Source organism: Thamnophis sirtalis, unplaced genomic scaffold, assembly GCF_051295495.1.
Source record: "Thamnophis sirtalis isolate CommonGarterSnake01/CBP01778 unplaced genomic scaffold, rThaSir2_p1.2 scaffold_1, whole genome shotgun sequence".
Lineage (NCBI taxonomy): Eukaryota > Metazoa > Chordata > Lepidosauria > Squamata > Natricidae > Thamnophis > Thamnophis sirtalis.
Window position 1 is genome coordinate 128,002,988 of NW_028261381.1, and position 17,870 is coordinate 128,020,857.

The window sequence follows — 17,870 nt, forward strand, 5'->3', positions numbered from 1 at the left end:
AAAGCCAGGTTCTCAGAGTCTAGAATGGTGTGTGTCTGTGTCTGTGTGTGTCTGTGCTTTAGGAGGCAAAATGATACCTTGTCACAATCAATTTATGTGTACACTACAGTTTCCAGATAACAAATCTGGATAGTCTAAATCAGTGATGGCTAACCTTTTCCAGACCGAGTGCCCAAAGCGTGCATGCGCGCACATGCCCAAACCCCCAAAATGCATTATGCACACAGCCCCCACACATGCATGTCCCCCCACCTCCCATGCAGCACACACAGCCGTCCGCATGCACCCACCCCCTGCCATGCTCATCAGAGACCCAAAGACCAGCTGGCTGGTGGAAAGCATGCGTGAATGTGGGGCAGAGCTGAATTCTGCCCCGCTTGCATGCCCACAGAGAGGGCGCTACATGCCAACTCTGGTACGCTTGCCATAGGTTCGCTATCACAGGTCTAAATCCTACAGTTCTGCGGCATGCACCTTCTTTTCCTTCTTTAAAGGAAATTTTTTAACATTCCTTGTTTGAAATCTTTAAACAACTTGCTGACCTGACTTCCAGGTATATTTAGAATTTGATTCAATAAAGAGTCAACAAAATTAATAAAACTAATAAAAGTCTATCTCACTAAAAAAGTGAAGTGGTTGTTCATGCACACACTATGGAGACAGTGTTAAGCAGTATGTGGAACACTTACAACAGACTGAAATAGGAAGCAGCTGCTTTAATGATTAAAAAAAATGAGTGCTCTGTGTATACTTTCTTAAGTACACAGCAGGGGTGGGTTCCTACAGTGCCATTTAGAACCGGTTCCAGCTCCCTCCCCCTGCCCGTCCGCACATCATCAAGATGAAGAGCGAGAGGAGGAATTGTGGGAGTTGAAGTCCACAAGTCTTAAAGCTGTCAAGTTTGAACACCCTTGGGGGTTTTTTTCTAAAGGGTTAGGGGTGCAAGGGTCTTGTAACTTGACAGATTTAAGACTTGCATGCTTCAAATGCCAGAGTTTCTGAGCCAAAATTTTGGTTGCTAAGTAAGAGCATTGTTAAGTGAGTTTCACCACATTTTACAAGTTGGCCATGCCCACCCAGTCACATGGCTTGCAAGCCACTCCCACCCAGTCACATGGCCGGCAAGCCACTTCCACAAAGCAGGTCACACCTACAGAAGAGGTTCTAAATTTTTTTGAAACCCACCACTGGTACACAGCCTAATTAGTGAGGCTTTAAGCATTTCTATTTTGCTTTGAAGGTAAGAAGGTGCTTCAGAGGATGGATGGGCACGAACTATTTAAAGTAAATATGTCTTTTCCTGGGATAGTGTAAGAGCTGCTAAGTGAGTTGTTGCTGATAGCTGAAAACACAAGAGACTTTTTCTTTATTTTTTTCTCTTTATAGAATCAAGCACATCATATTTTGTTACTCCTTATGTGCTTTTGATAGCCAGACCCATCTCTTCTTATTTTTCTTTTCGTGTTTAAGAACAACTCACTTTTAGAAATCAAATTTAAAAGGTTATATTGTCATCTGAAAGTCAGCACATCAACCCCAAATTTCTGTTTATTAAGTCCCTTAAGATTTTTTTTACTTGGCATTTAATAGGTAACCTCTTTAGTTGCTAGGCAAGGAGTTCTGATGTTAGGCCTATGGGGAAGCATTATATTCATTATGTAATTAATATGCAGGACAGATGCTTTGATGTCATTGAAATTACTCCTCAGAAGAACTGCTGTTATCCCCCTTCCCCCCACATACAACAGAAGATGCAGTCATGTTTCTCTGATGTCATGTCTATGTTTAGCCTTCAATAGCTGTAAGTAAGTAAGAGGACCTAACAAGATATAATGGAATTTATCCTTATTGTTTCCATTAACAAGCACTGAAACTGATTGGATGACAAACTATCAAATGCTGATCAGGAGAGGTATCTTTCATGGGCTCAGTAAGACTAACAACATCCCTCCAGTGCTTTAATCACAAGATAAATAATCTTTGAAGGTCCCCTAACTTTTAAAGCAACTTGTTTGTTGCCATGGGGAGAAAAATATGTTGAAAAACTTTCAGCTTGCCAGTAGCAAACCACACACTGGTCGGAAGCAAAGTCTTGATTTTCTCTCATCTTGATTGTCATGATCATCTTTTCCGTCACCTTCCCCCTCCACCTTGCTTGACCCTCTTATCTGTATAATATAAGATTTTTGAATAATATACGGTTATGTTTTTTTTAAATGATATTCATTTTACATCTAACATAAACTTCTTATTTGTCCTATTTACTACTGAATGCATTTCCTCTCTGACTAGAAAGTGAGTTGGTGGTTTCAGTGATGGGATTCAAAAAAAATTACTACTGGTTCTGTAGGCATGTCTTGGTGGGCATGGCATGTTTTGTGGGCATGGCAGGGGGAGGATACTAAAAAATCTCCATTCCCTCCCCACTCCAGGGGAAGGTTACTGCAAAATCCCCATTCCCTCCCAATCAGCTGGGACTCAGGAGGAAGAGAAGAGATGGGGGACAAGGCCAGTCAGAGGTGGTATTTACCGGTTCTTCAAACTGCTTAAAATTTCCTCTACCAGTTCTCCAGAACTGATCAGAACCTGCTGAATACCACCTCTCGGTGGTTTGATGGATAGCTGAGAAATGAACATTCATCTCAGCTTGTATTTTAAGAAAGAGATATTTTTCAGCAGTGTTGACTATAAATTTAATTTGTGTGAACTAAATTTACTCACCTTTTTCATAAGATGAAATAAATTGTAATTTCAATTTATATGCTTACATTACAGGTCACATGTAGAATGCTGCGTCCAGTCAAGGGAAAACAAACACTGTTAAGATAGCAACAAGGACAAACTGTTTTGAGCATAAGAATGCTCATTTAATTTAGAAAAAAGATGTTCTCAAAACACAGGACAGCATTTTAGCAATATAGCAACATCATACCACAAAAGGTCAAGTTAAGGAAGTCATAAATAGAAGACTTAATATCTAATTATTGAATATTGAAAAACTGTATGTAAAGTAAGAAGAAAATGTTAAATTGCTTCTTTAAAATAGTTTGGAATATTCACTCTTAAATTGGGCTGGAATAAAGGATCACATTTGATTCATAATATACAGTAGTTGAATTTATAAAGGATATAATGTGTTTTTAATGTTCACAATTATGACTATTTGAGCAGAAGATGGTTTGTTAGCTACCCCCCTTTTTTCCTTTGTACCATTATGGACTGTCTCAACTAGAAAATAAATATTGGAATGTAATTCTATATGCTTATGTCTTCTTCATGCAAAAAATATTCAGTTTATTTTGCCTTGGGAACGCTTGGCCTTTGTGGTTTTGTTGCATTAAATGAAAGTTTGGCTTTCTTTGCCTGACTTAATCTCAACTGCCTGGACTTTCCTGTTGTGCATTTCTTCTCAGTTTATGGTATGCTATTTTTAACAGAAATTTTATAGGGTAACTTGAGGCTAGAAAGTAGGTAGAAGACCATGCTGCTTTTTAGACAGGCTTGGGTTATTTTGCCTTGATTACATATGTGGGTGCTGAAATAAATATCTAAATGTACCAACATAATCCTCTATATCATCATCCTATTACATCTATACAAAATAATGAATATAATCCATTAGAAAACTTTATTTTGCAACAGTGCTATTATATTGAATGTTATTTGAGTTGATTTTTTATTTTTTATCTTATTTATTATTAAATTTGAATATTGTCCCTCTTGCTCCCCAGAATGACTCTTCTTCAAACAATTCTTCAAACGTTTATATAAACTGTTTATTTATTTATTTTTATTTGTTTGTTAAATTTACATACTGTCCATCTCTCTATTTGAGATGAGCCTGAGTGACTTACAACATAATACATAGAAATATAAAAACCATTATAAATATAAAAACAAATTAAAACTACAAAAAGATTAAATGTAGACTAGAAGACTACAAGTTTAGAGTTGAGTGGCAGTGGTACCTTCTCTGCCATTGCACCAACCACTTCCAGCCTACAATACTAACATCTGTATTTCACCATTTCTTCATTGTATTCAGGATGATCAAAGGATTTTTTTAAAAAAAAATCTACATCAGAAGTGTCTGTATAACTAAAATTCAAAATACATATGTATGTGTATCAGGCTTCTTTTAAAGCATAGCAATATGCCTCAGTTCTCCAAATACTTCTCTTCATATTCAGGAACTTACTGATAGCAGAATCCCATAAACACAATTTTGTCTTCATTGCAGACAAAAAGGTGTGAAAATTGTTTGTGTGTGTGCATGATTGGTCTGCTACCCCATCCAGAAATCAAAACCCGTATTTTGCTGCAGGGTTTCAGTTCTTAGCCTTTTGTCTCATCTTTTTGAATCAGCGGAGAGTTGGGCTTCTTTTCATAGTCATGACATTGGAAGACGCACCCATTCATTCAGTTAATATAACTTAATCCATTTATTTACATAAAGCTTCTGTCTGGCCTGTGAACCTCTGATTTCTGCCTTGCCATTTGCTTCACTTCTTACAGTGGCTGTATTCAGTATAAATAGCAAATTCTTTTTCATAGTTCAGTTTTACAATGAGGAAAAGTAGACAAAATTATATGAACATTTAAAATTTGCTCCAGAATAGTTTATAGCAGTGCATTCGCTGGCTGGGGAATTCTGGGAGTTGAAGTCCGGACATCTTCAAGTTGCCAAGGTTGAGAAACACTGGTTTATAGCATATAAATAAATGTTTTGAATAAATAGGTCGTAGGGTACATGATTCTGGACCTTATGTATGTGTTCCTCTCCTAAGTAAAAACAGTTCAGAGAACAAGGAACTAGTCAAAACAGGGAAACATTCATTGGGCATAATATATGTATAAAGAAGTTTTCAGATGAGGCTGAATTTCTAGTAACTTGCTTCATTCATATATTTTTACAAAATGATGTCATTTTCTATTTTTATCCCTTCCATCATCTCTCATACTTTGGCGATTTTTCTATTCAGAAAGAGTCCAGGGAAGGATGGAATAACTGCATGATCCCTTTCATTGGTAATGCTGCAAGCACCTCTCTTGAACCACTCTAGTTAAAATTAAATTATATCAAGGTAATTTCAGTCCTAGAATCTTAGATTCTTACTGTTGGAAAGGGGCTTTTTAGGATATCCAAATTAAAGTATCCCTGATAGATGGCTAATGAAAAATACCCCAACATCCCTAGATAATTTTTCAAATTATGTTGTTAGACATATATCCTAGCATCCAACTAGAATATCTTTTTATATTTTAAATACATTGTTTGGTGATATGAAATCTGAAACAATAGAGGACAAAACTTGATTTTCTTCTGTATGATATTTCTTCAGATTTTTCAAGATTTTTTTCCTCAGTCTATTTAAATTTAATCATGTCCTGCATCTCCATTAAAAAGTATGGTTCCAGAATAGATACAGTACTCAAGATAATGGAACTATTACTTCCTATTATTTAGAAATCAAGATTTTCAATTTTACGTACCTAGTTTTCTGCAATATTTCTGCGACTTCTATTTCATCTATGAAGTCTTCTGTTGGTTAGTTGTCAGTTCCTACACTGATAAGGATTCAGGAGTCAATTTTATAAGTAACCACCTGCAAGTTCCTTTATTATCAGGGAAGAAACCTACTATTTCATAGAAATACAATAAAAAAGAAGAGGAATTTCAATCCACTTTGGTATGAATAGGTTATGGTTAGGGAATAGTTATATATCTTTTTTATTTTCTGATAACCTCTGCAGTAATGAAGTCTGGGAATTTGTTCTGAGTCTGGGAGACATATAAATGATTTTATGTGAAGTTATTCTACATTTTCACATCAAGTCATAGATCACAATCTTGATTGGAAATCCTATTTGCCTACCACTTACCAGACCATAATATGAATATTATAATTTTATCTAAGTTTTAGATTATATTGATTGACAGTAGAAGTGATTTGTAGTATGTACAGGAAGGTACTTGCAGGGGAAGGAGTGGCAGAACCTGGGAAGAGGGAGTTAAAACAGAAATCAGCCTAGAATCTCTATATAACCACAAACGTATTAAGTCCAACCCTCTCCTGCTCCAGCTTACATGCACACACTGCATGGAGACTTCAAGGGTTTTTATTGAAGGTTTCCAGACCTTTCCAAGAGTCTTTCACAGAAAATTCCCAATCCAGCATCAAGGCAACCCCCCTCCCAACAAATTCCCAACTCAGTTCCAGAATCCACAAAGCTGGAGCAGTCCACAAGGTAAGACAAAAGAGAAGCAAGGCAAGGTTCAAAGACCAAGATCCACCATCTGGTGTCTGGAGAATAGAGTTCAAGGCAAAGGCAAATCTGAGAGGCAGGTCCAGGAGTCAAAGCATGAATCCAGGGTCTAAAATCCACAGTCAGGGTCAGGAAGCTCAACTAAGAGACTGGTAAACACTAGGCTCCAAAACGGATGTGTTGTTCCCAGTGTTATTTCCCTTCTCCTGCGTCACTAAATAGCCAATGCTTAGTAAAGCCCATCAAGAGGGGTGAGACTGCTGCCTTACAGGTAGCGAGGCCAACCTTTGTTGCTCCTGTTTCTTGTCTGCATGCTCTCAGATCGGGTGGGGATGCAGTTCCTTCTCCTCCTCGCTGGCCTCTCTTCAGCTTCATACTCTCTCCACCTGAAGCCTCAGGGCTGTCCTGCTGCAGCTGTGCCTCAAGGATCAGCCAACTGAGCCATGCTCAGCTGGCTGATCCTTTGATTACTCCTTCTCAACAAAATCAATTTATCTTAAAGTAAATCTGGCCTACTTAGTTTTCAAAGTTTTAGCAATTGATCTAACTGTGAAATTAGTAACACAATCTTAATACGTTTACTAAAACATTAAAAATACATCCCATTGAAATAAATAGTATTTACTCCTAGCTATGTACAAGATTTAGCCTTAATGATATTAATATAATTATCTGTATACTTATTTGTAAAATTAGTCTAGACATAGTAGAAAATATTCATTTTACAACTGATTTAATTACTTGATAATGAGCTAAATATACTGATGTTATTTATTATGTGATTTGGTAAGTAGTACATGGATGGATAAATTTAGGTCCATGAATTACAGTATGTATTTTTAGCTTTCCTTTTGTATTTATGGCAACTTGATGGTAGATAATAGCCATCTCCTGCATGATGGATACAGTTTATCTGCTGATTGGTTGCTGTTCCAAATTCTGAATCCAAATCGTAATCTTGAAAAAGAAATCAAGTCAATTTATCTCCTAGGTTGCAGAATGCTGTCTGTAGAGGGAACATCCAGATAGATATTCCATTATATTTTTAAAAAGATACATCCCCAGAATCTTATATATGAATTAAATCTCTATTGTAAACTTGTTTGTGTATACACTGAAGTATTAAAACTCAAGCTTACAATTATTATTGATTGTATTGTCCCCTGTGGAAATAAATCTCAATTAGTCTCAAAAGCATATTTTTTCACATAAATTCACATATTGTATAATGCATTTTAAGTAATTAGAGGGGAACTAGAAAATTTATGAATGTAGAGGAGGTACCTATTGTCAGATATATATGAAGAGAGATAAATGTTACCATTTTTGGGATTACTGAAGAGAGATTCATGTTTATGGAGGGTCGCTATCTCAGATGTGTTTAACTTTCAAGCAAATCCAGTTGGCAGATTGGGATTGAAATATACAGAAGGAACCTAGTGTGCTATAATATGCATTGCCCTATCCTTTAAGCACATAAAATCTTAATTTTCTCCTGATTATATGAATAGATGCATGTAAAACATTTAAACATTCAAAATGTATGATGTTAAAATTTCTATCTTCATTTACTTATGAACACAAGTAGTCTTTCAGTTACAACAATTCCTTTAGTTCAAAATTACAACAGCACTGAAAAAGAGATTTATGACCATTTTTCACACTTACGACTATTTCAGCATTCCCATGGCCATGTGATCAAAATTCAGATGCTTGGCAACTGACTCATACTTATGACAGTTGCACTGTCCTCGGCTCATGTGATCACCTTTTGCAACCTTCTGACAAGCAAAGTCAGAAGATAGATTCACTTAACAACCTTGTTACTAATTTGACAACTGCAATGATTAATTTAACAAGTGTGGCAAGATAGATTGTAAAATGAGGCAAAATTCATTTAATAACTGTCTCACTTAGCATCAGAAATTGTGGGCTGCATTGTGGTAGTAAATCAAGGACTATCTGTATAGATAAGTATATTATTCTTTACTATGAAATTCTCTCAAATAATTATTGTGCTGAAGGTGGCAATTTAAAGAACAGTTTAGGTAGAAAAAGGAGCTTTTTCATTTCTAAAGATATTAATTAAGCACATATAAGATACCCTACCCATATCTATTCAATCGCAAATCTTACACAATTCAATAATACTTTGGCAGGTTTGCAACCTAATTTAGTATGTACTAAGATTTAATCTCCTTATTTTTTAAATAGAGGGTAGCTAACAATATAGAATAAACGGGTAATGTCAAAGCAATGTTGTTTAGCCCCATTTTGCATTCTAAAATATAATCAGTATAACATTTTAAAGCAAATACTTTTATTATAACAGTTATTGATAACTTATTTTCAATAAGGCAAATTTGATACAAAGCAATTAAACAATTGCCCATTTTGTCAATAATGCATAATCAATGGATTCTTAAGCAAAGAGAGGTAACCTCTAAAAGTGGAACAAAAAAAATCACATTTCTTATTTGTATGGGGGCATTTATTTGATACAGTATTTCCTAATCTACCTGCACTTCAATTTATATAGAGTTAAATTTTGAGAAAAGTTAACAATTCCCAAAATCCACAAGCTACCTCAAGATTTTAGCAGATTGTACAGTTCAGTATTATAGATTTTTATGAATGCACATTTAGAACTGTCCAGGGTGCTGAACTAGCTCCTAGCTTCTTCATATTTTACTAGATTTGGCAATTGTGGCAAACGTGCAGTCTTCACATGTGAATAGAATACATAGTAGACTTTTTTCTATTTGGAAGAGAATAATATTTAAAAAATTTACAATGTGTATTTGTCAGTTCATTTCTGCTTGAGATATAAATTAACAGTGACAGTTTCCATGTGGGGGAACAATTAGGATAGCCTGTCACTGAAAGTAAATGGGTTGCAAGAGCTTTTGAGACTTTAAATAACTTATGGAACAAAATGCTCAATAAGGGCCACTTGTCTGCTCAGTACCTGATTGTCAGGGCTATTTAGTTCTGGCAGGCATAGAACAGGTGTCTGGTCCAGATGGAAGTCAATCTAAATAGGACCTGATGTTGCAATCGTGTTATGCAAATCAGTCACCTACACTCCTTCCAATTATTTTCAGTCCCAGTTCAGGTTACCTTTTAAAACTGTATTAAATTGCAAGATTCTGGATCGCTGATGGAATGCTTTCCAATTGTGTCTACCCTGATACCAAGATAATCTGCTACAGTATAGCCTCCTCTTGCCCAAGTATTTTCTCATTTTGAGATCCAGGTAATGACAAGAGAATTTTCTGCTGCTTCCTGGTTTTGGTAGTTCCTGGTTTTGAAATGTATACCAGTGTGTATTTCTGTTCCATCTTGTTTGCTTTTGAAAAAAAGAATTAACATATGTTAGCATTTAGACATACAGTAGTTTACACTAGTTGTATCTTTGATTTACTATTTAGATCTAAATTTATCTAATAACTTATCTCTCTGTTTTAAGTTTATATTTATATAATGCTGTTAATTTTTGCTGTGGTTTGTGTTTATTGTAGGTTTTATTACCTTTTATCATTTTCTCTTTTGTCACTTGTTTTTTTATAGCTAAATAGATGATAGATAGATAGATTTTTATAATTGTAAGATGCATAGAGTTACCCTGTGGTAAGACGGGCAGCCAATAAATTTTATAAATAAATCAAATAAATAATGTAAATTATCTAGCACCTCTATAAACATTTTATAAAATAAAAGTGGGTTAAATCACTCTTGTTTATCTCTTTGGTAATTGTGTTAATATTGCCATATTTTCCTGCATGAAACTATGATGGGGAATTACCAACAAGAAGTAGCTACATGTCCCTAATTGAACTCCACCCCTTCGGAGCATCCCTTTATGGTTCTTCATACATTTAGTGCACACTATCCTTGTGCCACTTTATTTTGTATATTATTCAGTGGTGTATTACATGTTTTAAGTCATGTTTTTTGATTTTCGGATTTTATTTTATCTTTGAATGTAAAAACTGCTGAGTTTGGATGCCATATAAATCCAGTAGATTCTGTAATGGGACTTTTAATCTGGGAATATTTTCTTCTGAGAAAGAATATTTGCTTCTAAAAACTGTTCTCTGGTTTTAAATCTAACAGCTTTTAGCTGTTTTTAGGTTTTAGTATTTTTTAAAATTAGTTTATTTTCTGTTTTCTTTTGTTATTATATAGCAGTTTCTGTTATCAACTGTACCATGACATTTATTAGGATTCTATACACTTTCTGGAGTATCAAAATTTGTTTCTTATTTATGCGACAAAAATATTTCCAGTTTCCTTATTTCCAGTTCTTTTTACCCACATAATTTGCTGTTTGGCTTAAAGCAATTGTTTTTGTGCCTAAAGGATGCACTTAATATTCCTTAACAGACCAAGAACAGCAAAACATATGTGGAAGGCCCAACTCACCAGTATGGAGAGATATTTAAAGCAAGATATTCCTATTTGAGGATTTGCACTAAGGTTTTATTATTGTAGAACAATGGGAAGCTACAGAAACCAAATTCTCTCTTGAGAACCATGTTAGAAACATATATAGGAATGCCAAAAGGGATCTCAAGAGCTCTGTGGAATGCTATGGTGACAGGTTTCTCACCTCTCTTAAAGGCATCCTCTGCAGAAAGTGCTGAAGTACAGGTAGTCTTTGATTTACAACATTCTTTAGCAACTGTTCAAGGTTACAACAGCACTGAAAAAGAGTCTTACAACCAGCTCTCGCACTAATAGCTGTTGCAGCATCCCCACAGTCACATGATCAAAATTCACTGCTTGGCAACTGGCATGTATTTATGATAGTTGCAGTGCTCCGGGACATGTGATTCCATTTGTGACCTTCCTAGCCAGCTCCCGACAAGCAAAGTCAGTGGGGAAGTGGGATATGCACAACAACTGCACTGATTTGCTTAACAACCATGGCAAAAAAAAAGTTGTAAAATCGGGCACAACTCACTTGGCCACTGCCTGGCATAGCAATGAAAATTCTGATCCCAGTTGTGGCTATAAGTAAAGGACAACCTGCGTATAATTTCCAAAAAACACTATACTCCCTACCATTTTCTAGTTGTAGAAGTACTGTGTACAGTACTGTGCTGCAATATGTGAAAGCACTGGATTTTTTAAAAAAATATTCCAATTTTAATCCAATTATGGATATGAAATTTCTTAGAATCAAAAGCATATTTTAAAAGCAGGCATGGTCACCCTCTGGCCCATAGATGACCAGTAACTGAGATGCTTTTGAGGAGGTTGTTAAAACTAATGTTTTAAAAAAGGGTTCTAGTCTCAGAAGAGGGAGGCTTTTCTAATAAATTATATTTCTAGGTATGCTGTTGGATGGAAGATATCCAGTCAATACTACTTTACAAAATCTGTTGATTTTTAGGACAATCTTAATTTTGGACCTCAACTTTGAGGCAGTCTTTATGCATATCCTGTTTGTTGTCAGCCTTGTCCTCTGGAAATTATCTTGAGGAACATGGCAGATAATCAAAATATGATTGGCAAAAAAGTTCTTAACTTTATTCAATTCCCTCCCCCAACATCCAATATGTAATATTCAGTCTTATTTTTTTATGTGTAAACCTGAAAATCAAAATATATCAATCCAACCAATCTGAGTACCCTTGAACGTACTTTCCTGCTTTAATTCATTAGCACTGTCAGCTGCAGCATCAAAAAAGCTGTAGCAACTATATTTAGACCAAGAAACTATCAATGTGCATGGCTCAGTTGAGTATACTGCTAATTAATTTGGGATGCAAATTCATTTTTGTTTTCCCTTTGGACTCTAAAACCATAAAACTCATCCCATGAATCAACCTGAGACAGGAAATCCTAATTTATTGATTCCACAATATCACATGCCCAGCTATCCAAGACTAAGATTATCCCAGAGATTCAAAATCACTTCATCATCTTCTATGCAGCTCATCCCCAGAGGAAGCTAAAACGAGAAGATCTAAAATCGCCAGCTTCCCAGTGTTTCATTAGTGAACTCTCCAAGCAAATCCAATTTGCCAATTAATATCGTATCCCCTCCCTCTAAACCACTGTATGCATCTCATCACAAGTACAGAGAAATGCAAATGCCGTCTTCCTGTGAAAGTCTTCTTTCAATCCTGCCTATTGCTTTTTAGTTACCTTCTCAAAGGAATTTACAAATGTCCATTATTATCCTCAGTCTATTTAGCACAAGTCTTTTAGAAAAGAAATCAGATATGGGAGTATAACTTAATAATTACTACCATTATTTATATTTCCCCCCGTCGTTTTTTCTGCTAGACCTCTGTTTCTTTTGCACTGAGTAGCTTAAATAATGTTGTGAGTTGGGTGAGCCAAGGGGTCCCAGTCAACTCGCTACTTTCTGTAGTATCAGAGCAGAACTGCCTTTTGAATGGAAAAAGTTTAATGTTAAGCTCCAGGAACTTCTTCACTGAAATGGAAAGCTTTCCTTATAATTTATTCAGGTAGTTATATTTTATTTAAGAAGAGGAGGTTGAATTTTGGGAGGGGGAAATACCTTCAAGTTTGTGTTGGCAGTTCAGTCAGTTGGCAACCGACTGAACATGTCTCTACAGTTTTATTGGCAGGGCTTTCAGAAGGCGTTTGCCATTGTGTCCTTTTTAGGACTGAGAGAATGACTGGCTCAAGGTCACCCAGCTGGCTTCATACCTGAAGTAGGGGTAAACCTCACAGTCTCTCAGTTTCCAGTATGCACCTTAATATATGAAATTAATTCTCTTAAAAGGTTTTCTTAAACTTTTTGTTGTTAATGTTGTAATACACTATTACTCAAGTTAGGTGACTCTCTATGCCTTTCCTTTGACTTGAGCTGAGTAAATACAAAGACAAGGGAAGACAAAGGCAATAAGAGAGAGAAGAAGGCTTAAAAAATGTAGGCTATAAAAATATGCCAAAATGAAGTAGGATAAGTAAAATAAATACAGGATTCAAAGAATTCTAAAAGATACAATTGTATTTTAGTAAGAGGATTAGTCCTATCAAGAGCATTTTATTTCTTAGCAGCTAAGAACAGTGTAATGATATATGGAAATGACTTTGGGTCCAGAATTCCTGCACAGAGAATGGTTGGATTAGAGGTAGCATATTCCCTAGCTGGACAGGGGGTGAGCAAGAGGCTCAGAAGGGACCCTCTCTAATTTATTGGGGGTGGTGGTAAAGGAGATGGGAGGAAACGTGTACTCTCAGACTTACAAGATTCTGTTAATATAACCTTACAGTAAAATAGAATTAGCTCACTTGGTTATGTTTCCGGTTAAGGCTGACAGCTAGTATAAAATGTGCCATTTGTGCCATTGATGTTATACTGATAGTATGTCTTACATTTACGCTGAGATGAAAAGATTTGATTTTTTAAAATTCCAGACTGCATTTGAGTGTCCCGAAGGTGCTTTTCAAGAGGCAGCTGGACTTACTTTTTCAAGAGGCAACATTTGCTGCTTTCCAGAGGAAATACTGGCTGCGGGAAGAAGGAAACTCCTGATGGAGGCAGAATTTTAAAGAGATGCATTTAGAATCCAAAGAATCCAAAGCATCACACACATAATTGTCTCTATATTAGAGCCACATGAACCCACTAGTAATTCTCTGGGTGAGTTCTCCTGGGGTCCCAGAAGCAGCTTGTGTTTGTCGCACTAGGAAAGGAGAAGTTTGTGCCTAAGAAGCTTTTAGTATAAGTTCTGCCAGTAGCCATGAGTTTGAAAGTAGCAGGAAGTATTGCAACAGCTAAAAGATTGCAAAGTGGCTAATGTGCTGTGCTAGAGAAATCTGAGGGGATAGAAATGATATCAGTCTGTAACCTGATACGAGTCTTAGTGAGCAAGTAGTGAACAACTATATAAGTAATATTCAAACTTCATATTTAGGAAGCAGACTCTGTTCCTCTGAGTAATCCATCTATATTTCAGTTTCAGTATTCGTGTCTAGGTACATTACTATTCCTGAGACAGTTTAGAGGATATCCAGAGAACAGCCATGAAAATATTTAAAGGAAATAAAGAAGGGAAAGGAAGGATGAAAAGTGTCACGTTTAGATTTTGTAAGCCTATTCAGGCCAGAAATAGCTGTGGAGATCCTTTCATTGATTCCTAGGAGAGCTGGATTAAATATCTCTCATTTAACATCTTAACATCATCCCAAGCAAAATGCTTTTGGGTTGTGGATGTATCCTTGGATAAAAAGTCCTGTCAACCTTGTCTTATTGAGTGGTATTGGATTTTATGTGTCTTCCTTATACTTACATTCATTTTATGTGGGTCCAGCAAAAGAGCAAATGTGGGATGGTGTTTCACTTTTAAAAAATGGGTGTTTTTACTAGAATGCTGGGTGTATTGAATATGAACCTTGCAGGATGGACATGAAAGTGTAAGAGCTTTACAAGGATTATATATCATGCATCAGGATGCACTGCAAGAAGACAAAGGTTTTCCATTGTTATTGGCTTCTTGCATCGATTTTTACCATAATATTGTTTTTGAATGTGGAGATTTTATATATATATTTTGCTAATAAATAAATGAAGGGAGACTAGTATAGATCTATTTCAAGCTATTTAGCTGTCATTTATTTGTTTTGAACTTGGGCTATTTTACATGTTAGGCAGTTATAATAACCTCTAAGCCACAAGCTTTCCTCCCTTATCAGCTGAGCAAGGGGAATGATTAGATGTTTTGTCAAGGCACCTGGTATGCCCAAATATGGGAGGGAACATACTGCTTCCCTTTTATTTATTTATTTATATATGCATGCATCGCAGAACACAAGAACGCAGTAAGAAAAAAAGAAAAAAAAATTCCCCCCTTTTCCAGCACCTTAAAGCTACAGGACATGAAATTAATTTTGAAGGAACAAGGTTAATCTCCAAAACTGAACACTTCAACAAGAGAATAATTATGGAAGCTATCTACATGAAACCGCTGGGCGAGATCATTCGGAGGCACGGGATAAGATACCATCAATACGCGGACGATACCCAGTTGTATCTGTCTGCCCCGTGCCAACTCAATGAAGCGGTGGACGTGATGAACCGGGGTCTTGAAGCCGTTAGGGACTGGATGAGGGCTAACAAGCTTGTACTCAACCTGGATAACACCGAGTGGCTGTTGTGCTTCCCTCCCAATAATAGTGTTCCATCACTCAGGCTGGGGGGCCAAATATTATACCCCTCAGACAGGGTTCGCAACTTGGGAGTCCTCCTGGACCCACAGCTGACCTTCGACCACCATCTGTCAGCTGTGACCAGGGGGGCATTTGCCCAGGTTCGCCTGGTGCGCCAGTTGCGACCCTACCTGAACTGGGAGGCTCTCACAACAGTCACTCGGGCCCTTGTGACCTCTAGGCTGGAATACTGCAATGTGCTCTACATGGGGCTGCCCTTGAAGAGCATCCGGCGACTTCAGCTAGTCCAGAATGCGGCCGCGCGAGTGATTGTGGGTGCACCTCGGTTCGCCCACATAACACCTATCCTCCGCGAGCTGCGCTGGCTACCTGTTGATCTCCGGGTGCGCTTCAAGGTGCTACTTACCACCTATAAAGCCCTTCATGGTAGTGGATCTGCGTACTTGAGAGACCGCCTCCTGCCAATAACCTCCTTGTGACCTATTAGATCGCATAGATTAGGCCTCCTCCGAGTTCCATCCGCCAGTCAATGCCGACTGGCAACCACACGGAGGAGAGCCTTTTCAGTAGCAGCCCCGACCCTTTGGAACGATCTCCCCGTGGAGATTCGTACCCTCACCACCGTCCAGACCTTCCGCACAGCCCTCAAGACCTGGCTATCCCGTCAGGCCTGGGGATAAAGATCGCAATCCATCCCCACCCGAATGATGAATGAATGTTGTGTACTATTTTTACTTATGTATTGTCTTTGTCTTGTTGTCTTGTACCCCCCTCCCTATATTTTGTAAGCCACCCTGAGTCCCCTCAGGGAAAAGGGCGGCCTATAAATAATAATAAAACTATAAAACTATAAACTATCGAAATAGAGAAACACCCCCATAACATGAATAAACGTGAAGATACCTCCCACTTACCAGACATCTGGAAACCAGCCCTAGTCAACAAATGAGCCCCACCCACCACCCAGGCCATTACAACATGAAACAACAATGGACACACAGCCAGCACCAATCAGCATCAATCTACCAATCATGATACAACCACACAACTAATCATTCCACTTACTGAAACAAAGCCAGCACTCCACACACCCCCACCAAGATTTATAGAAAGACGGCAGCTCCGACCACGCTTTAAGCCCAAAACCCAGCCTGAAGATGGCGAGTGAGACCTTGCCGAAACTTTGCCAAGACAATCTCAATCTTACATGGGAAAAGACCCGAATACAACAAAACCAGCATACCTACACCATTGAAAATCTCTATCATCTATCTATCTATCTATCTATCTATCTATCTATCTATCTATCTATCTATCTATCTATCTATCATATATATATATAATCTCCACATACATACACACACCCATACACACACTAGCGCCTCATAAAAAGCACATAAAAATGCAAGTAGAAAAATAGGAATCACCTTTGGTGGGAAGATAATAGGCTCCATGCGCCTTCAGCATTTAGTCATGCCGGCCACATGAACACAGAGACATCTTCGGACAGCGCTGGCTCTTCGGCTTTGAAATGGAAATGAGCACTGCCCCCTAGAGTTGGGAACAACTAGCACATATGTGCGAGGGGAATCTTTACTTTTATCTTTATATTTAGTTTAATAATTCTTGATAAATCTTAAAACTCTCTAATCCAGGGACCATAACATATGAGGACAATGAATTCAATAGGTTCATTTTGTATTGGTTACTCCATTTTCTTTATTTCCTTATTCAATGGGATTTTTATTCCAATCTTCAATGAAAAAGGGTTCTAGAAGGGCTGACTGGGCACTTACTTGTTAAAAGTGAAAAATAGAAGTCTCTTTGTACAAGGTTGCAGCCTAAAAGACATTGTATAAAAGGAAAAAAATGGATGGGGAGAGGAAAAAAATGATGAACAGATAAATTGCATTATTATAAAACCAACTGACAGGATGATGGGAGAGGGAGAAGGTTTGTCTGGTCTGTCAGCAAAATTGTGGAAATCGTCTTCTTTTCCTTCCTTGTCTTCTGCATCAGTCTCATGGGATTTTGACTACCCTGAATGTACGTCATATAGTGAGCCACTGCATGGATTTTAGTGTTCAACAGAGGGGTATGTTTTCCCTATTAATTCTCTCCACAATATTCCTTACTTTGCAATCATCTATCATTTCCCCCTTTTTAAAATAAGTCCCTAAACACTGCATGTATGCCTCCATTGTGGAGAAGACCTGGGCACTTGTTTTGTTTTAATCCTTACTATAATCAGAACTTTAAAAAGTTGGAAAGAGGCTCCTGATTGGTTTTTCAGTATGATTTCATGAAAATTATCTGCATGCAGGACTGGTGTGATAATGATTCATTGCTCTGGCTTTTAAAAATTGCATGAAGCTTTTAAAGCACTAATCGTGCCAATTAGCCAGAAAATGATTCATATGGAACTTACAAAGATGGATGCAGCTAGTAGA

At 37.2% G+C, this 17,870-nt stretch overlaps 1 protein-coding gene across 1 annotated transcript in view; it reads left to right on the forward strand.

The window, feature by feature from the left end:
* Positions 1 to 17,870, forward strand: part of ESRRB (estrogen related receptor beta) — a 104,069-nt gene that overhangs the window by 36,230 nt on the left and 49,969 nt on the right. The gene's annotated exons all lie outside the window — the stretch shown is intronic.